Source organism: Chionomys nivalis, chromosome X (assembly GCF_950005125.1).
Source record: "Chionomys nivalis chromosome X, mChiNiv1.1, whole genome shotgun sequence".
Taxonomy (NCBI): domain Eukaryota; kingdom Metazoa; phylum Chordata; class Mammalia; order Rodentia; family Cricetidae; genus Chionomys; species Chionomys nivalis.
This window is the reverse complement of record NC_080112.1, coordinates 71,846,976-71,869,505: the sequence shown is the minus strand read 5'-3', so window position 1 is coordinate 71,869,505 and position 22,530 is coordinate 71,846,976. Positions and strand designations below refer to the sequence as shown.

The window sequence follows — 22,530 nt, the reverse complement described above, 5'->3', positions numbered from 1 at the left end:
ATGCAGGGGGCCTAGGTTGGTTCCATATAGGCTCCCTGGTTGTCAGTTCAGTCTCTATGAGCCCATGTTGGTTAATTCTGTGGGTCTTCTTGTGATGCCCTTGACCCTCTGGCTCCTACAATCTTTCCTCTCTCCCTCTTCTGTAGGATTTCCTGAGTTCAAACTAATGCTTGACTGTGGGTCTTTGCGACTGTTTCCACCAGTTGTTGGATGAATCCTCTCTGATGACTATTAGGCTAGGCACAAATCTATGAGTATAGCTGAATATCATTAGCCATCATTACATTGAGGTTTTTTGCCACTCATGTTTGGTTCTATCCTAGGTCTCTGGGCCATCCAACCTTTCAGTCCTGGTGCTCCAGGCAATGTCAGGCTCACTTTCATGGTATGGGTCTCAGGTTGGACCAGTTGTTGGTTGGCCACTCCCATAGTCTCTGTGCCACCCTTACCCCAGTACATCCCATAAGTAGGACAGACTGTAGGTCAAAGGTTATGTGACTGGGTTGGTGTTCCACTCCGTCCACTGGAAGTCTTGCCTGGCCACAAGGGATGAGCAGTTCAGGCTAAATATCCACAATAGCTAGGAGTCTTAGCTTGGGTTATCCTTATAGATTTCTGGGAGTTTCCCTTGCGCCAGGTTTCTACCTGACCCTGAAATGCTGCCCCTCTTTCCAGTCGGCTCTTTCAGTACTCCCCCTGCCTGCATACTCCCACACACTTGATCTCTCCTGTTCTCAACCCCACCTGCCCCCTGTCCACCCACAAAATCAATTCCATTTCCCCCTCCCAGAGAGATCCAAGTGCCCCCGCTACTTGGGCCTTCCTTGTTACCTAGCCTCTCTGCTGTGGATTGTAATATCATTATCCTTTACTTTACAGCTAATATACACTTTTAAGTGAGTACATACCATGTGTATCTTTCTGGGTCTGGGTTACCTCACTCAGGATGATTTTTTTCTAGTTTCATCCATACGCTTGTAAATTTCATGATTTCATTGTTTTTTAATGACTGAGTAGTTCTTCATTGTGTAAATATGCCACATTTTCTTTATCAATTCTTCCGTTGAGGGATGTATAGGTTGTTTCCAAGTTCTCGCTATTATGAACAAAGCTGCTATGAACATAGTTGAGCAAGTATCCTTGTGATATGATTGAGTGGTTCTAGTTCTGAAGGCATGAAGGAGTTATAGAGAGCAGCTGAGGCTTGGTATTTTTTTTTGGCAGAGTTGGAATCCCTGCAGAGAAGCCTCATTCACACTGAAGAGTCCCCAGTTGTTCACCAAGGACAGTGGCAGATATGGGATTGTGTCAACATGAGCTTTTGTTTAAAACAAGCTATATATGTTCCAGATAGCACAGCATGCTTAGAACCCAGATGACCATGAATGATTTCCAGATATAAGATACTGCCCTGAAGGATTTTATTTACACTGCAGGATTTTGGGGGCTGCTTTGATCTGATTGCAACTACAAGCTGTTTTTCCCTTTGGGGGATAATAAAATATTTAACATTTTTAGTTTACAGTATTACACACTTAACAGACTTTGATACCTAAACAGACCTTGGACTTTTAAAATGTTGAAATTCTTAGACTGTGAGACTTATAAAATTTGGACTGTTGGGGACTAGAGAGATGGCTTGGGGATTAAGAGAACTTGTTGTTCTTGCAGATGAGATCATTTCCCAGCATAGCATCCACATAGTGGTGCACAACCATCATACCCAGGCATGCATGTGATACACACACAAGTAAAAAAGAGCAAACATAAAGTTAAAATCGAAAACTTGAACTGTGGTTTATATTGTGGTATTAACATGAAATCTTGGAGAAAAGAATTGGAAGATTGTGGCTGTAAGTGACGTATTTGTATGTTAAGTTGACAAGTGATAGGGAATCCTAGGTAGTAGCTTCAGTTATCAGCCTGAAACAGCCTAGAGTCCTCTGAGTGAGTCTCAGTTGTGAGGTTGCCTGGATAAGATTGGGCTATGGGCATGTCTATGAGAAATTAGGAATTATCACGATTAATGACTGATTGATGTGACGGGGTTCAGCTCACTGTTGGCAGCACCATGCCTATGGACCTGGATTGGATCCCAAGGCTGGCGATAATGAGCCAGATAGTGAGCCAGAGTGCAATCCAGAGGGTGAACCGGTTATTCAGTTCCTGATTGAGTTCCTATGCTGAATTCCGTCAATGATGGACTTTTGTCAGAACATGGTCCAAGAATGAAGTCGTGGGAGAATTCTGAGTCCTTGTGAGGAAACTTCAGGAAAACAAGACAAGAGTCTTGTGACCTCAGTTTCTTCAAAAACACGGATTTGTCTTTAGAATGTGATCTCATGCCCGTCCCAGGTATAGTGGACAGGAATGAGTTTACTTCAGATTATTCATCACAACTAGCTATTTTTATTTGTTTATCTGCCTCTATGGAAAACATGGATTTGCTATGTGCAGCTTGTCTGCCACATGAGGCTTGTCCTTGTGATTCCATACTGTACTCACATGAAACCCTCATAGTATAAATTGCCTGATGCTCTGAATAAAGTTGATTATTGCATGAGACTTCAGTCTGTCTCATTTATTGGCTCTGTTCTCACAGATCTTACCACCTTTAGAGTGATAGACTGTGACTTGGATATGTAAGTGAAGTGAATTTTGTAGTTGAACATTTGTCTTTCACCTGCCTGTTCCCAAATACCTGGCAGTCACTTCCCAAATAATTGGCTGAGAGGCTTAATATAAATTAGAAATGCGCAGCCAATATCTCAGGCTTATTACTGTCACTTACATTTTAAGTTAGCTCATATTCCTATTTATACTCTGCCATGTGGTAGTACCTTTATTAGCATGGTATGTTTATCTCCTGCTCTCTCTGTATAAAAGAAAGACTGCACTTTCATTCCTTGGCCACCCAGACCTGAATAATCACACAGAAACTATATTAATTGCAACACTGTTTGACCAATGACTGGGGCATATTCCTAGCTCTCACACCTTAAATCAACCCATTTCTATTATTTTATATTTTTCCATGAGGTTCATGGTTTGTTACCTCGCATCTTGCTTCTTGGGCGGCTACATGAATGTCTGCCTGACTCTGCCTTCTTACTCCCTGCATTCAGTTTAGTTTTCCCACCTAGCTATATTCTTCTACCCTACCATAGGCCAAAGTAGCTTCTTTATTAACCAATGGTAATAAAATATATTCAGAGTATACAGACGGGAATACCACATCATCTCTCCTTTTCTGTCTAAATAAAAAGGAAGGTTTTAACTTTAACATAGTAAAATTGCATACAATAATACAGGTATCAAGCAAGAATTACAGTTACAATATTTAGTCTATTTATCTTTGTAAATCTAAAGTTTTATATCTAATTTATCCTTTATCATAACTAAGGAAACTATAACTATAACTATCTGTCTTCAACTCCAGCAAAGAACCCAAAAGGATATAATATTACCTAAGTAATATCACCTAAGTAAACAGGAAGTGCATTGTAAGCAACTTCCACAACTCTAGAACTGACAGATACATCTTCTGCCTGGACAATCACCCAAAGTTCTTCCATATCATTGGAACATCCATCTTTAGCCACAGGCCCATAGTATCTGCAGAAAATTTGAAGATCTGTTCTGCCTTGTAATTACAAGTTTATCAGTTGCTTTCTTCTGTGTCCTGCAGAATGACTGGCAGTTTCTTTTGTGAAGCAGGCAACCTGAAGGACCATCCTATATTTTGGAAAGTTCAGCAGTCACTTTTCTGTGCATATCCATTTTATACAGCATGCTATCAAGCAGTCCAGACAAGAGCAGTTTCTTGTCCAAATAACTATCTTTGTCATGTTGAAGACAAATTCCACAATGAATTTCAATACCTCTCTGAAGTAATTGGTGCTGCCAGAAACAGACATGTCTCATCAGTGAGAAAAGTCTAAGCTCTTAAAACTTTTTAAATGCCATATTTTGTAGGTCTTTGAAGTGTTGAAGAATAACTATCTAATTGAAATGTATTTCTAGAAAACCTAACAAGTTTGACTATCGTAAATGACTATTAATCTGTGTTTTTAAATTATACATATTTTTAAATGAACCATATAAACATAATATCTTAAAAAGAGTAGAAATATACATGTAAGAATATTGACCTTAAATTTATATCAATAAACCAAAGCCCATACCAACATATTCATTTCTATATCAGATACCCCCCTTTGTAGAATGAGATTGGCTGTAACTATTAACCATTTATAATTAACCCCCTTTAAATTAAAACAAGCATTTATAAACAATCATTTTGGGGAATTCTGGCATTGTTTTCCCTAAACAGCTTCCAGATGTTTTTGGGTGAAGTATTTTTAGAGTTCATGGAGACCTTTTGAGGGGTCTTTTCCCATCAAACCACAACAGCCTGGAAGGAATCCTCAGATTCTTATCTTCTGTGGAAACAAAAACAGAACCTCTTTTCCAAAGTAATATATCCTTAGACTCAAGTTTTGAAGTCAAGTTACCATATATATATATAGGTTTAGCTTAGCAGCCCCCAGAATCAAATGTCTCTCTGCAGTCAAAAAATTAAAAGAATACATAACAATTCAGACTCTTTGTATATTTTCCATCTTTACGTGTATTACTCTATTCTTTTTAAGAATTTTTAAATCATTATTTTAATCTGTGACTGTTTCTACTCTTTTTTCTTTTCCAAGACTATTCACATTTATCAATCATACTGTGGTCCATTCAGAGGTCTTTTTTGTCTGAATCTATTTTTACTGGGTATCTGTATTTCTTTTCTGACCAGGAGTACTTTTTAAATGCCAAGAGGCTTGGCTAGGCTTAATGCTATGGCTTTGCCTTTTTACTCCACCTTGTTCAACATGGCAGAGGTACGTTAACCACCAGTTCTGCGAGCCACACTCACCACCCCAGCTCCAGGGATGCAGAGGTCTATTTCACCATTAAGCAACTTATAGCACTCTTCTCACAAACCCCATTTAAGTGCTCTGTAGCAGGACCTCCCAAAAGAGCCAGTGCCATTTGTGCTACCAGTACGAACCAGGAAGCCATCTCTTAAAGAAGCTGCACCTCTACTTGTGGCCAGCAAACAGAATCTATCTGAAAAGATGCAGCTATTAAGAAGTTCCAATCGACTCCCGTTTTGTGAGTCTAGAAGCCCTTTTTTGAAGCTTTCTTAGGCTTTTTGTAGATTATGTTGCCAAATGTTGGGCACCATTATATAAAAGGAGACTGTGCTTTTGTCTCCCGGCCACCCAGACCTGAATTATCACACAGAAACTATATATTAATTGCAACACTGTTTGGCCAACAGTTCAGGTGTATTCGAAGCAGCTCTTACATCTTAAATTAACCAATTTCTATAATTTTATATTTTACCATGAGGCTCACGGTTTGTTACCTCACATCTTGCTTCTAGGGCAGCTACATGATGTCTGCATGATTCCACCTTCTTTATCCCTGCATTCAGTTTAGTTTTCCCACCTAGCTATATTGTGCCCAACCATAGGCCAAAGTAGCTTCTTTATTAACCAATGGTAATAAAGCATATTAATAGCATACAGAGAGGAATACCACATCACCTCTGAATCTGGTGACTCCAGATTCCACCCTTCTCCTTCCCATCATCCTTAGTTTGGACACCCTGCCTGGCTACTGGTCAATCAGTGTTTTATTAAACCAATTCAAATGACAAATCTTTACAGTGTAAAAGAGGATTATTCCACAGCGGAACTTCCTTCTCCAATTTGCTTTTGGTAAACATGGTTTAACACAACAGTAAAATAATAATAAAGTATGACTTTTATCATTTTCATGAAGTTGACTTATGAAATTATTTTGACACTAATTTTTCCAAACATGAATGCCTTAACAGCTTCTTTTTAGGCCAAGTGATACACTACATAGAGGTATAGAACATTTGGTACAAGGTTTAAATTAATAGATACATAACTCTATTTTACTGTGCTAGTGAAATATAACTAGATAATTACATATTACCTATTTTTTCTTCTAAATGCACCTTCAGGAGGATTGACATTGAAGTGCTCAGCAGGCATCACAAGCAGTAATTCTTTTTATGTACCATTTCTTGTGTATGTGTACATACTTGCTATACACCTGAGCTCCCATTCTGTCCTAGGACCAAAACACAATCATATTACATTAATCAAAAGAATAGTTATTTTGTGGGTACTTGAGCTCTGAGTCACATCAAAACTTAAGTAATCCAAAACTTCTTACATTACCCATTGCTAAGACATTGCACTTAAATTTTTATTTCCTTCTAGGTTGCCACCTTTAGTTCTCCACTTAAATTTAGCCAAAAGCCAAGAAATGATTGTCAATACTTCTTTTCACTACCTAAAGAGAAGATTTTAGGTTTCAAAATAAAAATAAAAAAAAAAAACATGTATACATTTCCCAATTTCTGCAAAGCCCTTTAAGGCACCTGCTTATACAGTACTATCTTTTTTTCCTCACCCACCATAGACCACATTGTATCCTTACACATAAAACATAGCTTCATAAGGCACCTGGGTCTCAACAGTAATGCTTCACTTATTCTTTTTTTTGGCTAGTATGTATGTGCTTCCAAATACTCAATGGCATACTCACAGGCATGCCTCCATGCCTTCACAGTCATAGACCAAAAGTCAGGCTAAACTAGTCTTCCTCACCCCTCATTCTCTCTGTACATGCAAACACCCACTCCCAAAAGAGTAAAACCACAAAAGGGCTGGGATCCTTTATGAGGAGTGGTCATGAGTCTCCTCACACCGTCCTATCATATTTAATGTTTCATCTCAAATTCATCTGTGCACACACAGAAAAACGGACGGACACACAAAAACTCATGAATGCAGAGTCAGTGGGGGGTGTTGACAGTGTATGTATGAGCAAGCAGATTATGGAAGAAGTAGGTTACGTTTTGTCTGTCTGAACTCCTGTTTTATTGTCTTAGAACACATAGACCAACAGATAATTAATAGTGTTTATTTTTATTTTATTTTTTTTCTTTTTTTTATTATTATTTTTTTATTAATTAATTTATTTAATTATTAAAGATTTCTGCCTCTTCCCCGCCACCACCTCCCATTCATTTTTAAATGGCAAACAGAAACTACTTCAATTTGAACATTTGTTTCTCTTTTTAAAATGTGTTATTTGACAAATAATTTGAAGAAAATATATCTCACAGATGTGTTATGTTTCTTTTTAGAAGATATTCTGCTTTATAAATAACAGAGTTCATATTGCATATATTTGTATGCTAACTGAAAGCTCAAATGTTATATACCTATGATTTCCATACAGTTTCACATAAGTTTTATTTTCTATATATTTTTTTTATCTCTGAGTACCACATATTTAAAATGAGATTCATGATATATTTATTGGCTACTGTCTTTGTCAGTGTTCTGCCATGACCATGGAAACTATTATAAAAGAAAGCATTTAATCAAGGCTTGCTTACAGTTTCAGAGGTTTAGTCCACTATCATCATGGTTGGGAGTATGGCAGCATGCAGGCAGACATGGTGCTGGAGAAGTAGCTAAGAGTTCCACATCTGTATCTGCAGGCCAGACAGAGGAAGAAAGGGACACTGGGCCTGGCTTGTATCTTTGAAACCTCAAAACGTATCTCCCATGAGACACTTCTTCAAACAAGCCCACACCTCCTAATCCTTCTCAGGTAATGCTACTCCCTAATGACTAAGCATTCAAATATATGAGCCTATGCAAATATTCTTATTCAAAGTACCACAACCACTGAGCAAATGACCTGAAATGAACATTGAGCTAAATTAACACAAATTAAAAGCTATAAATATACTTGGCAATGTAGAAATACATCAATAGTAATTTATCTTAATTTTTACGAGCCAGGTATGATGATTTGAGTGAGAAGTGTCTTCCATAGACTCAGGTATTTAAAAACTTGCTCACCAGTTGGTGTCAGTATTTTGGAATAGTTATAGAGAGGTGCAGTCTTGCTGAAGGAAGTAAATCGTTGGAGTGGGCTTTAAAAGTTTATAGCATAGCTTCACTTCCAGTTATCTCTCTCTGCTTCCTGCTTGCAGTTGAGTATGTAAACTCCCAGTATCATGCTTCTGCCATCATGCCTGTTGCTTGCTTCCAGGCTACCCTGCCATGATGGACTCTTATCCCTCTGGAACCATAAGCCAAAATAAAGTCTTTTATCAATTGTTTTGGGTTATGGCGTACTGTCTCAACAACAGAAAGTAACTAATAAACCAGTCTTGTGAATAATGTAAGACCTGCTGCTCAACTTGCCACTTAGTATTTGCAGATATCTTGGAGGTTGTTATTAAAATGCAAAGTGTACACTTTTACTTTGTTTACATTGGAAAGCAATTAGGAGGATAATTGTTAATAATTAATAACTTAATAATGTGTGGTTTCGAATTTTTCACAAATGCAAACATTAATTAATAACAAAGATAAATACGTATAGTATTTATGCACCTGGTTATTCTGCTAATAAATCACAGAGCTGGGATTGGAATTCAGATAGCCTGACCTTAAAGACCCAGTACCTTAATGTATTTATTATCATGTATTAAAAATGAAACTGTATTTTTGTTTTTCAGACTATTCCCTAGAAAGACAAAAACTCTCAGAAGTCGTTCCTAACTAACATTTTCTACAAATAACCTTCTGGAGTCCAGAATCACATGAATAATTCACTTTTAAATGCAAGTATAATCGAGCATGGTGGTGCCCACCTTTAATCCTAACACTCGGGAGACACAAGCAGGCACATCTCTGTGAGTTTGGGGCCAGCCTGGTCTAGAAAGCAAGTTCCAGGACTGCTAGGGCTGTTGCACATAGAAACCCTGCCTCAAAACAAAACAATAACAAAAAAAACAAGTATAAAGATAATCAAGGTGAAATCATAATTTTAGGTTGCTTTTATGTTTTAAATATTTGTCTATTTTTATTTTATATGTGTGGGTGTTTTGCATGCATGTATGTCTATGTGCTGTATGTGCAGTGCCCATGGAGACCAGAAGAGGGTGATGGATTCCCCCTGGAACTGGAGTTACAGGCAGTAGTAAGCCACCTGATGTGGGTGCTGGGAACTGAACCTAGATCCTCTGCAAGAGCAGGAAGTGCTCTTAACCACAGAGTAGTCTTTCTACCACAATTCAAAAAGAAATGTAAGTGTGTGGGAATATATTTGTCTGTGTCTATGTATGGGTATGTGTATGCATGAGGGAAGGTGTATTTGTAAGTCAGAAGTGGGAGTCAGATCCCCTGGAGCCAGAGTACAGACAGTTGAGAACTGCCTGATGTGGAGGATGGAAATTGAACCTGGGTCCTCTGCAAGAATGTTCTTACCTGATGAGTCATCTCTCCAGCCTCTAAATCCTATTTTTTAAAACATGGTTCAGACCTAAACTCTAATGCAGGACTATGGGATGGCCTAAGGCTGATAGCCCAACCTCATGGCTTGAAAGATCCTTACACTAAAGATAAATCTAAACGAACCTCCCTCCGACCCCAAACTAGGGGACCTCCCTCCGACCCCAAACTAGGGGAGCAATGGAGCCTCAAATTGTCTCCCTGAGAAAAAGATTAAAGAAAAAGGAAAAAGAAAAGCAATCCCTGACATCAAGAAACTGGCCTTGTTCATACTTGTAGGCCCTGTTATTCTGTTGTTGGACATAAGTCATTTTGTAGAATAACAACCTCACACAAGATTACTTGGGGGAATGTAATAAAATGAGACAAAGCTAGGTCACTGAATTGTCTAAGCATATGCAAAATAAAAGGTCACTATGGTACACTCCTTAATGTCAAATACCCCCATAGAGATGCTAAAATGTGTGCACCTTTTTTTACATTGTGTGTGTGTGTTACACACACATACCAAACACACACACACATACCTGTGGAGATCAGAGCACAACTTGCAAGAGTACATTATCTCCGTGCTTGTGTGGATTCTGAGGATCAAACTCAGATCATCAAGCTAAGTGGCAAGTGCCTTTCCGTGCTATCTTGCCAGACTTCAACTGCTTTACCAAGTATAACTTTATTATTTTCCTATTCTTCCGAGATACAGCATGATTAAGATTTATTGAGATACAACTCATAAATAGATCCAATTTTTTTTACCAGTGTCCAATCTAGAGCAATGCCCTACTTCCTTATATATGCCATCAAAGTACACAAAGATCAAATTCTGCATGGTGTTCTAACACTTATGCATCCATTCTATGGTCCTCTGTAATATGTGCTTGCTTTCTCTGCAGTGAGGACTAAAAAAGGCTTGATGAACACTAGGTGCATTCCTTGCGTACATTTGACAGAAGGCACTAACAAGAAAATTATAGCAATGGGATCCTGGCCTGCTCATTGCCTGTTTATTTCTAGGCAAATACAGAAAAAGTACATTTACCATTCCTGCTCATGGAGACAAAAGGCCATGGGAAGCTGCAAGATGATAGGTATTTTCTTCGAAACAACAGGAGTCATCCATGTTCCTGATATTTATTATCTATTTATTTGTCTCACATAGCCCAAGCAGATGTTAAACACCTTATATAGCTGAAGCTGGCCTTGAACTCTTTATCCTCCTGCCTCCACCTCCCAAGTGCTTGGATTACAAGTGTGCACCACCACCCTCAGCTTTAAAAACATTTTTTATGTTTCTGATTTTATTTAGTGCATAGAAGCAGGAAATTCGGGATCAACCTACCCCTGGACCCAGCAATACCACTCTTGGGAATATACCCAAGAGATGCCCTATCATACAACAAAAGTATATGCTCAACTATGTTCATAGCAGCATTGTTTGTAATAGCCAGAACCTGGAAACAACCTAGATGCCCTTCAATGGAAGAATGGATGAAGAAAGTATGGAATATATACATATTAGAATACTACTCAGCAGTAAAAAACAATGACTTCTTGAATTTTGCATGCAAATGGGCGGAAATAGAAAACACTATCCTGAGTGAAGTAAGCCAGACCCAAAAAGAGGAACATGGGATGTACTGACTCATAATTGGTTTCTAGCCATAAATAAAGGACATTGAGCCTATAATTCGTGATCCTAGAGAAGTTAAATAAGAAGGTGAACCCAAAGAAAAACATATAGTCATCCTTCTGGATATTAACCTTCATCAGGCGATGAAAGGAGACAGAGACAGAGACCCACATTGGAGCACCGGACTGAAATCCCAAGGTCCAAATCAGGAGCAGAAGGAGAGAGAACACGAGCAAGGAACTCAGGACCACGAGGGGTGCACCCACATAATGAGACAATGGGGATGATCTTTCGGGAACTCACCAAGGCCAGCTGGACTGGGTCTAAAAAGGCATGGGATAAAACCGGACTCACTGAACATAGCGGACAATGAGGACTGCTGAGAAGTCAAGAACAATGGCACTGGGTTTTGATCCTACTGCACTTACTGGCTTTGTGGGAGCCTAGGCAGTTTGGATGCTCACCTTACTAGACCTGGAAGGAGGTGGGAGGTCCTTGGGCTTCCCAAAGGGCAGGGAACCCTAACTGCTCTTAGTGCTGATGAGGGAGGGGGACTTGGTTGGGGGAGGGGGAGGGAAATAGGAGGCGGTGGCAGGGAGGAGGCAGAAATCTTTAATAAATAAATTAAAATAAAAAATAAAAAAAATAAAAAAAGACTACTTCCCACTTTCTCTAAGGTTCAGTGTTACTGGATTTATGTTGAGATCTTTCATCCTCTTGGATTTGAGTTTTGTGTACGGGGATAGATATGGATCTATTTGCAATCTTCTACATATTGACATTCAGTTATGCCAGCACCATTTGTTTAAGATGATTTCTTTTCCCATTGTACAATTTTGGCTTCTTTGTCAAATATTAGGTTTTCATAAGTGTGTAGATTAATGTCGGTGTCTTCAATTCATTTCCACTGATCCACGTATGTGTTTTTATGGCAATACCAAACTGTTTTTATTATTATACTTCTGTAGTAGAGTTTGAAGTCAGGAATTGTGATGCCGCCAGAAGTTCCTTTATTGTACAGAATTATTTTGGCTATCCTGTTTTTTTTTTGTTTGTTTGTTTTTCCATATGAAGTTGAGTATTGTTCTTTTGCGGTATGTGAAGTCTTGTGATGGGATTTTTATGGAGATTGCATTGAATCTGTAGATTGTTTATGGTAAGATTGCTATTTTTACTATGTTGATCCTACCTATTTAAGAGCATGGAGGGATCTTTCCATATTCTGATATTGTCTTCAATTTGTTTTTTCAGAGACTTAAAGTTCTTGTCATACAGGTCATTCACTTGTTTGGTTAGAGTTACACCAAGATATTTTATGTCATTTGTGGCTATTGTGAAGGGTGATGTTTCCCTGATTTCTTTTTTCAGCCCGTTTATTATCTGTACATAGGAGGGCTACTGATTTTTTTGAGTTAATCTTGATTCCTGCTACATGGATGAAGGTATTTATCATCTGTAGGAGTTCCTTGGTAGAATTTTTGGGGTCACTTGTGTATATTATCATATCATCTGCAACTAGTACAAGTTTGACTTCTTCCTTTGAAATTTGTATGCTCTTGATCTTGTTTTGTTGTGTAATTGCTCTAGCTAGAACTTTGAGTACTATATTGAATAGATATGGAGAGACTGGACTTGTTCTTTGTATTCTTCCTGATCTTAGTGGAATCACTTTAAGTTTTTCTCCATTTAGCTTGATGTTGGCTGTCGGCTTGCTGTATATTGATTTTATTATGCTTATGTATGTTCCTTGTATCCCTAATCTCTCCATTTAGCTTGATGTTGGCTGTCGGCTTGCTGTATATTGATTTTATTATGCTTATGTATGTTCCTTGTATCCCTAATCTCTCTCATGAAGGGGGCTTGGACTTTGCTGAGGGTTTTTCAACATCTAATGAGATGATCATGTGATTGTTTTTCTTTCAGTTTGCTTGTATGGTGGATTACATTGACAGATTTTTGTATGTTCACCCCTGCATCTTTGGGGTGAAGCTTACTTGATCATGGTGGGTGATATTTTTGATGTGTTCTTGGATTCAGTTTGCCAGTATTTTATGGAGTATTTTTGCATCAATGTTCTTTAGGGAGATTCTTCTGTAATTCTATTTCTTTGTTGTGTCTTTTTGTGGTTTGGGTATCAGTGTGACTGTAGCCTCATAAAAAGAGTTTGGCAATGTTCTTTCTGTTTCTATTTTGTGGAACAATTTGAAGAGTACTGGTATTAGCTCTTCTTTGAAGTTCTTATAGAACTCTGCACTCAAGTCATCTGGTTCTGCGCATTTTTTTTGGATGGCAGACTTTTGATGACTGTTTCTATTCCATTAGTCATTATATGTTTATTTAATTTGCTTATCTGGTCTTGATTTAATTTTGGCATGTGGTACTTATCCAGAAAATTGTCCATTTCCTGTAAGTTTTCTAATTTTGTGGAATACAGCTTTCTGAAGAATGACCTGATGATTCTCTAGATTTCTTCAGTGCCTGTTATGTCCCCTTTTCATTTCTGATTTTGTTAATTTGGATGTTTTCTCTCTGTTTTTTGGTTAGTTTGCATTAAGGTGTGTCTATCTTATTGATTTTCTCAAAGAACCAACTTTGTTTCATTGATTCTTTGTATTGTTCTCTTTGTTTCTACATCATTGATTTCAGCCCTCAGTTTGATTATTTCCTGCCATCTGTTTCTCCTGGGCGAGTTTGTTTCTTTTTGTTCTAGAGCTTTCGGGCATGCTGTTAAGTCAGTAGTGTGAGATTTTTCCCAATACTTTATGTGGGCACTTAGTGCTATGAACTTTCCTCTTAGCACTTATGTTAGCTGTTCTTTTCCCTCACTCTGCTACTGAAGAATGTCTTTTGTCCTGTTTGCTCTGTATCACAGCTGGCTCCTGTCTCTGGCCATGAATCTCTGGCTTACCACTATCTTGGGGGGTGGGGGGCAGCCTCCAAGAGCACAGGGCTTTCATAGGAATCCATGGACTCGGCGAGGCTGAAATTTTCTATCTGAGGGGGGTTAGGGAAAAAGGCATAAACTCTCTTGATGGTTTCCCTCTTTATTATCTTTCTCTTTCTTTATTTTTATCTCTATTTTCTCTCTCTGTCCTCTCATGTTTGCTCACAGCTTTTATACCCCAATAGAATCTTCCAGGCAGTATAAGAGTCAAAATGGTTGCATTCCATTTCTCAAGTGAAATATTATAGGTAGAAACATGTTTTCATCTCTCACATAATTACACATATTATGTATTACAGTTGAAAACCAAATTATCCCAAGAACACACATACATTTATACCCAAGCAACTTGTTATAGATTAACTGTGTGTGCAAAAAAGGTCTTCTTGTGAGGTATTTTACTGGCAGGCTGCATTTTACAGTTACAAAGAAAGAACCAATAACCTTTTTTAAATTTATCTTGTAATATAATCTTATAAAGTATCATAAAGGAATCACAAAACTAAACCTTTATATATGAAAAAGAATCAGTCAGCACTATTTTAAATGTTTAGGGTACATATCTTTTCATTAATAGTTTTTATATCAGAAGACTGAGGACAGAAATGAGTCTAAGGAATTAATTATCACAGTTGGTCATCAACCAAACCTAGCAAGGAGAGCACATCAGCCAGTAATAATTGGGCTGCTTTGTTCTCATTCCCTGACCTTAAGGAGTTCTGCATTCAAGTATGTGCCTTTTTAAAACTTTAGATTGTCTTCTTGGATTCTTCACCTCAAAGTTATTTAACAAAACATCTTAGTCTAAGTTTGTTATTTTCAAAGCTTTGTTTCAGCTGTGATGCACTCCAAGACCTGTGAGCACATCTCCTGACATTAAGATTAAAAGAATTTAAACTAGCTGGGCTATTGGGATTCAATTGTTAGTCATTAACTTGAGCTACAATCCATGCAGCTCCTTAGGTGAGACTCACAGATTCTGGCTGTGAAATATGTCCTTGTATTTATTTTTATTCATCAAAAATCTATATAAGCTATCATTGTTATTATCAAATTAGACAGTACAGCTTAGGGAGGGGTTATCTTCCTCACAATCCACAGGTAAAAATGCCCAGTAGGATGTAATGCTTCCAAGAGATAAACACAGTACATTGCAGGCAGTGGAGATCTCCCCACATCCACTCACACCATGATAGACATCAGAGAAAGGGAGCTGCAGCGAGCATGTAAAGGCGCAGCAGAAACAAAAGACATTCTGGAGTCTGCAGTCCTGTGGCCTTGCCTAAATGAGATTGTCCCATCAGGTGATTCCCTTCTGGTGGGCTGACACCTGGGCCTTCAATTGCAATTCGCTGCTCCTCTGGCATGGCCAACAACACTGGCTGCCCCCAATCCCTGTGCTGCTGAGATGGGACAGTGTGGGTGCTCCCATCAGGCAGCCCTTCCAGGCACCGTAAGTTAGTTCCCTGTTCCACTGCTGGCTGCACTGCTGTAGGTGGCCTATACCAAGGATTTCTCTCTGACTGCTGGATTCAGGTTTCTTCTATGCATAGATAATACTGAAGTATTGTTTTGTGTTGTTCTACTTTATTGGCTCTGGAGTTGAGTTATAGCTCCCCTCTTCCTGAACCAAGCTTACTTAATGAAACAAAAATAACCTGACACCAACATTTTCTGAGTTCCCATAGATACCTGGTTTTTGCAGTTTACTGCATAATATCCTCTATGTTATAGATACTTATATTGTTCTGCAATTTTACAAGAAAAAAATGCTTATTAATCTTTTCAGGTTGTCTGCCTCCAATCTGCAGACAACACAACCTGGTTATAAAATAAAATGAAACCTTCTGTCTAAAATTTTTCAATAACACTTCCAGATAGGCCTGCTTAAAACCATCAAACCTAGACTTGTTAAAAGGTAATATTCCTTCATAAAACAAGGAATAGGTAAGGTCAGTGAAACTTCACCTAAATATACAGTCACGTCTCCCAACTGATAGTGCACGGAAACTCCAAGTTTTCTTAAAAAAAAATTAAACCACCTAAGGCATACAGGTTAAAAACTAGGAATAAGGAGAGGGGTCCAACTACTGGGTAAAGTTCCAGATACTGTCTAACACCCTCCTTAGGGAAACTCTCTTCCAACAAATGGTAAATTTGTTGCTGTTATGTATCATGTTGTTTAAATATTTTAATAAAAATGATTTATATAAAAATTAGGATGTTTAGCTACGTGACCTCTACCTCCATTCTTGGTTCTTGTTTACAAAAATATGTTCTCCTAATCAAGATCATGAATATTCAAACCTCTTGCTGAAATGTAAACTTTTCTTTCTCTCAGGATCTGTAAGACCATTGTGTGTATGTAAAATTCCAAGCAAAAAGTTAGCTTAAAATTTGTAACAAAAAAGGATAATAGTTTAGAGAAGCCTCTATATAGGTAATCTTAATTTGCTATTGCATACTTATATGCAACTTGAAATCAACTCTTGTTATCTCCTGTTTAGACTAAGGAGGCAACAACAGTTCTCCAAGATAGTTTAAATTAAGATAAATTTTTATGTGCTGATTTTTGTCCTAAAACAAAATTTTAGAAAAAAACATATGTTTAATAAATAAAATATATGAAATAAATAATGTTTATAAATTCCTAAGTTCTACTCAGGTTAACAACTGACTTAAAAATATAGATCTGGCCTCTTTGTCTTTGCTAATGCTTTAGCTATTTGGATAAATTGAGTCATACGAAAGCTGTAATTTTCTGTAATGGTGCTGTCTTAGTGTTTCTATTTCTGTGAAGAGACACCATGACCATGACAGCTCTTATAAAGGAAAGCATTTAATTGGGGATGGTGTACAGTTCAGAGGTTGAGTCCGTTGTCATCATGGCGGGAAGCATGGTAACACACAGGTAGACATGGTGCTGGAGGGGTAGTTGAGAGTTCTACATCTGGATATGAGTGCAGCAGGACAAGATTTATCCCTATATTTTTAAGGTTAATCCTAAAGCAAGTAACTAAAAGCAAAATTTATTTAAAATCAGGTATACTTTATACATTAAATGATGTCCCTCAAACTCCCCAGAGTTCTACTGACTATGGTATTTAAATGTTTAATTACAAAAGCTTCCTACATATGTGAAGAAAGAGAACACTCCTCTTTTGCTGGTGGGAGTGCAAACTCCTTAAAACCACTATGGAAATCAATATGGAAGTTCCTTAGAAAACTAGGAACCAATGTACCTGAAGAGTCAGCTACACCACTCTTGGGCATACACCCAAAGGATGCTCCATCTTACCACAAAGACATTCGCTCAACTATGCTCATAGTGGGTTTATTAATAATATCTAGAAATTGGAAACAATCTAGATGTCCCTCAACAGAAGAGTGGACAAAGAATGGGGGCTGGGAGATGGCTCAGAGTTAAGAGCACTGCTGCTCTTCTAGAGGTCCTGAGTTCAATTCTCAGAAACCACATGGTGGCTCAGAGCCATCTATAATGGTATCTGATGACCTCTTCTGGCATGTAAGTAGAACACTATACTTAGTAAATAATAACTCTTAAGAAAGGATGGACAAAGAAGATGTAGTACATTTGGACAATGGAGTGTTACTTGCGTGTTTAAAATGACGTGAAATTTGTGGGTAAATAGACGAGACTGGAAAAAAAATCATCCTGAGAGAGGTAACCAACACCTGAAAAGACAAATATGATCAGTGGCTTGTCCAATAGTCATCAAAGGGCTTTCTCAGCAGCAGATGGGAGCAGATACCGAGACCCACACAAAACATTAGGCCCAGAGAGAGCCCAAATTGAAGATCTCCATGGGTCCCTCCCTTTGGAGCTTGGGGAACCCCAAGGAAGAGGAACGGGAAGAAATGTAGGAGCCAGAGCAGTCAAGGATATCAGGAGAACATGGTCCACAGATGTCAACTAAGTAGGGCACATAGGGGTCCATAGAGATGCATTGAAAACTGTAGAGGCTGCATAAGTCTGGGCTAGGTCTTCTGAATATCTGGTGTGGTTGTTTAGCTTGGAGTTTTTGTAGCACCTTCAACAGTGGGAGTGATGGGGTCTCTGCCTGTTTTTCTTGCGCTTGAGACACTTTTCTTCCTACTGTATTGCTTCACCCAGCCTTGATATGAGAGTTTGTGCCTAGTCTTAGCCAATCTTCCTATGTATTTGGTGGATATTCCTAGGAGGTCTTTTCATTTCTGAAGGGAAACAGAGGAGAAATGGATCTAGGGGAGAGGGGTGTTGAAGTGGTGTCATTTTGGTGGGAGGAATGGAAGGAGGAGAATCTGCAGTCAGGATGTACTGAAAACAAACAGAAAACTCCCTATGATAGACAAAACTGCTAGACCCTAGTGGCAGCCTTAAGGTTCCCTCCCAAGAAAATGGCAAGACACAGACAACTCCACTTGGATTGTGGTAACACTAACCACTTGGATAAGAAATGCCTCATTCCTCACCAGGATCCTACCCAAACCGTGGACAAGCAGGGTACTAGAGAATTGACTGCCCCTCTTTGCCTTGATAAGGTATGCCAGTCTCTTGCAGTCCCTCATCTACAAAAACGTCTTCCGGATCTTCTGGGTCTGGCAGCTGAAGGCTCATGGCTTGTGTGGCAATGGGAGACTTAATTCTGTCATATGTGCCTGGTGGAGACCACTGACCTCCAACACCACCAAGTAGGAACCTAGGGTGGCCATCTAGGAAAATCTCTGTCATTTCACCTGACTCAGAGAGCATTTGGATTATACTTCCTTCTCAGATTTATCCTTCTCACATCTCTGATATTCTTGATGGCTACTGGAGCTGTATCGTTTTAATAACAGCAAGCACCCGGGTCCTCTCCCAATGGCTGCAGCTGAGTTGTCAGTCCATTTCATGTGTAAAAGTCAAGCCTTACTTTTTCGAGAACTACTAGGTCTCCTGCTGAAAAAGGCAGAGCCACATAGTTTACCCTGCTGACAGGCTTCACACTAAAAGAGAGAAACTCATGACACAGTTTCAATGTAGCTTTTAATATTCATTGTTTTTTTAAAAACTTACTTTGCAAAGACTGCTCTCAATAATCAACCACCTATGTGTCATCAAAGCTAATTAAACAAAAAGTTTAAAATTTATAAACATTATGAGAATCTAGGAAACTTATTTAGAGTGCGAGTTATAAAGGTTTATGGACATAAAAGCTTTAATAAATTATGAGTCTACAAACGTAATTTAATGTACATAAATGCAAGTTACAAAAGTCTAAAACAATAATTTAGGTATAAAAGTATAACTTGTTACAAATTCTGTCCCTCTTCCTATTCTATTGTCATTTTTTTTTCGAGACAGGGTTTCCCTGTGTAACAATCCTAGCTTCCATTGTGATATTAAGACCTCTTTTTGTAAAATGAAAAAGAAAACATGTAAACTTCAGGAAGTCATAATGTGAATTCAAATATAGGTAAAGTGTACTCCAAATAAGTCATGTCCATCAACAGCCTAAGTTTTCATGTCAATCAGCAACCTAAGCTTCCCCACTTATTGCCTGTTCCTCAGGGTAAGTTTTTTTTCTTCGGATGGTCTTGAGATTTCTTCCATGGCTCCAATTACCAGGACCATAGGCCTGGAAGTTTCAAATATACACCCAAAATAAAGCGTTTCCCCTAAACTGCTTAACTTTCCCTTCTGTCCTTCGTCTATATCTGTCCTAGCAGATTTCCAGTCAACTAAAGACTGCAAACTGCTCCAAACCCCAACCTCAGGTGTTCTGCAGGGCCAGCGATCCTGGACCTTGCTGGAAAGCAGAGGGAAACCAGAGGCTTCTGCTGGAATGTCTACCAGTGTGAGCCTGTGCTTCAGCTTAGTATTCCAAACTACTCCAGATCTACCCGCCCTTTGCTAACCCCAGGTGGTCCAAGGGAACCTAGACAGCAAACCAGATGTCCCCTGCCTCCTCCCTGCCTTTGACCAGCATTCCTGCATTCCTGGGCCCTGACAATGACATGCTAATTTCAGCTGAGAACAGTTACAGAAGAGACTATATTGTCCCTTGCCATTAACAAAAGGTTAGTATGTTAAAGCCAAAGGAAACAAGTTCCCCTCTACCAAAAGGAACCACTTTCTTTCTCTCTGGCAGAATGGACAAACAGCTATCTGTGATGCTTTAATATCCTAAAGCTTATGCTTGCCTCTAGGCTCCTTCAATATTACAAATGCCCATTAAAATCATAGTTACAAACATTTACTAAAAGGGTTACTCAAAATTGGAGGCTGTTGTCTGTATGGCTTACTTAATGGTTACTACATTTTACATGGGTAAAGCTGAGCTTATTTTCTCTGCTTCACAGCTTTATGTATACTAATGCTCATTTGTAAATGTCTATGTCAAACACTATAGATACCAGGGGCCCTAAATTCAAACCACCCAACTCATTCTCCCAGAGCCAATGGGGAAAACAACTGATTAAAATACTCTTTTTTTGATACTTCTGGATGTAATCCATGGCCCTTGAATCATAATACACACACACACACACACATATACACACCATATCATTTATATGTATATATATGCATATCAACACATTTAAGTTATTAACCAATAGCCCTACATAAATGTGAACGAATGATTTGATTAATATTATTTAGGCCTAGTGAGGGATGTGATTTCTAAAGAAACCCCATTTTATTCTAGGTATCCATCTTGATAAGTTCCCAGTAACCCTGACTCAGTGACCCCCGTCCCAAAAGAGTACATCCCTGACTATCTACTTGTTATGACATGCCTAGTTAGTTTTTTGACTTCTGTAACTTGCTTGCACAAGCAGCCAAATATTGTTTTGAGTCCTCAAGCACTTAAACTTTGAAGAACAGACCATGTTTTTTACTTGCTCGTGTAGATATTGAAGGTCTTGTAGTTTTCATCCAAAGAAGAAAAACGAAAAAAAAAAAAAACCCTTCTGTATACTGTTACTTCATGATAATCTAAAATTGGGATGAGTTTTTGTCTTCCAGCTAGCAACTAATCATTAAATCTTGTAATTATAGTTGAATTTCATCTATGGTCTTTTTCTGGGCGGGTACACACTCTATAACATAGGTATGGGATATGTGCTCCACCTGCATGTACATGAGTACCACTTAAAAGTCTGGTACTCATGGAGGCTAGGGGAGGGTATCAGATTCTCTGAAACTAGAGATACAGGCAGTTGTGAGCTGTCATGCGAGTGCTGGGAACCAAATCTGGGTCCTCTACAAGAATAGCAGATGCTTTTAACCCCTGAACCATCTCTCCTGCCCTTCATGGTTAATTTAATCTATGAGGAAGGAAGAGCCACAGGCTAGAGCTGTCAATGAGAAAATGCAGTAGTTACTAATGCTGGCTAAGAGAAGGGAGTGGTTTTTTGTGGTTTTATAGAGGTCTTGTTTGAGGTAAATCTCTGTGTGTTCACTTAGTTTCAGTAGGAAAACATCATGGCCTAAGCGAGAAGCAATGACCTAAGCCAGGCTAGTTGCAAAGGCTACATTCCTCATTCTTTGACCCCTGTTGGAAAGATAAAATTAAGATGCAGGACAGTAATCTAGGACATCCACATATTTATAATTGCTGAGATTATTCTAATCAAGAACACAGAATCAGAGGCAAAAAAATGGCTCAGTGGGTAAAGGAACCTGCAAATGAACCCGAGGACCTGACTTTGATCTGGAATCCATATGGTAAAAGGAGAGAGCTGAATCTCACATATTGTCTTCTGACTTTCATCTTTTACACACATACACACACAGAAGCGCACACAAAGAAATAAAAATTAGCTTAAAAAGTGTGTGTACTTGTTCTAAAACTGGAAAATACTGTGAACATGTTCATAGGTCATTGGTGGAAAGACGTGCACAAAACCCACTTCCAGGTGTTTGAAAGGACCTTGAGGGTTTCCTTGCTGTCAATGCCTTCCTTCAGTAGATGTGTATTGAAAATATCCTTGGAACTAGCATCTAAACAAGTCAGTTGGTGTTGGCTCAGTGTCTTAGTCACTGTTCAACTGCTGTGAAGAAACACCAAGACCAAGGAAACTCTTATAGCCAAGGAAACCTTTATAGAGGAAAGCATTTACTTGGTGGCAAGCCCAACCCCAGTGACACACTTCCTCCAACAAGACACACTGGTGGCCTCTAACATTTCCACACGACCTAATCCTTCTCAAATAGTGTCACTCCCTGATGGCTCAACATCCAATTAAATGTGCCTATGGGGGCATTCTTAGTCAAACCACCACACTAGGTTACACTGTAATATATCACCAGGGATTTTGGTACTGCACTTCAATTTTTAATTTAATTTAATTTGTTTTCTCAAAACAGGGTTTCTCCGTGTAGCCCCAGATGTCCTGGTACTCACTCTGTAGACCAGGGTGACCTCAAACTCACAGAGATTCACTTGCCTCTGCTTCCAGAGTGTTTGGATTAAAGGCATGTGCCACCACCACCCAGCTACTATTTTTGAGATTATAATATAATCACAAACATTACTCCCTTCCCTTTTCTTCCACTAAACCCT

The 22,530-nt window shown here is 38.7% G+C and overlaps 1 protein-coding gene across 6 annotated transcripts in view; it reads left to right on the top strand.

Moving 5' to 3' along the window:
- LOC130867536 (doublesex- and mab-3-related transcription factor C1-like) overlaps positions 1-22,530 on the top strand; it is a 185,098-nt gene that overhangs the window by 116,662 nt on the left and 45,906 nt on the right. The window contains exon 5 of one of the 6 annotated variants that reach the window (XM_057759577.1): positions 10,714-11,482. The exons of the other annotated variants lie outside the window; for them this stretch is intronic. The gene's annotated coding sequence lies outside the window, so the exon portion shown is untranslated. Of the gene's footprint in view, positions 1-10,713; positions 11,483-22,530 lie in introns of those variants that run through there. 6 annotated transcript variants of the gene reach the window in all.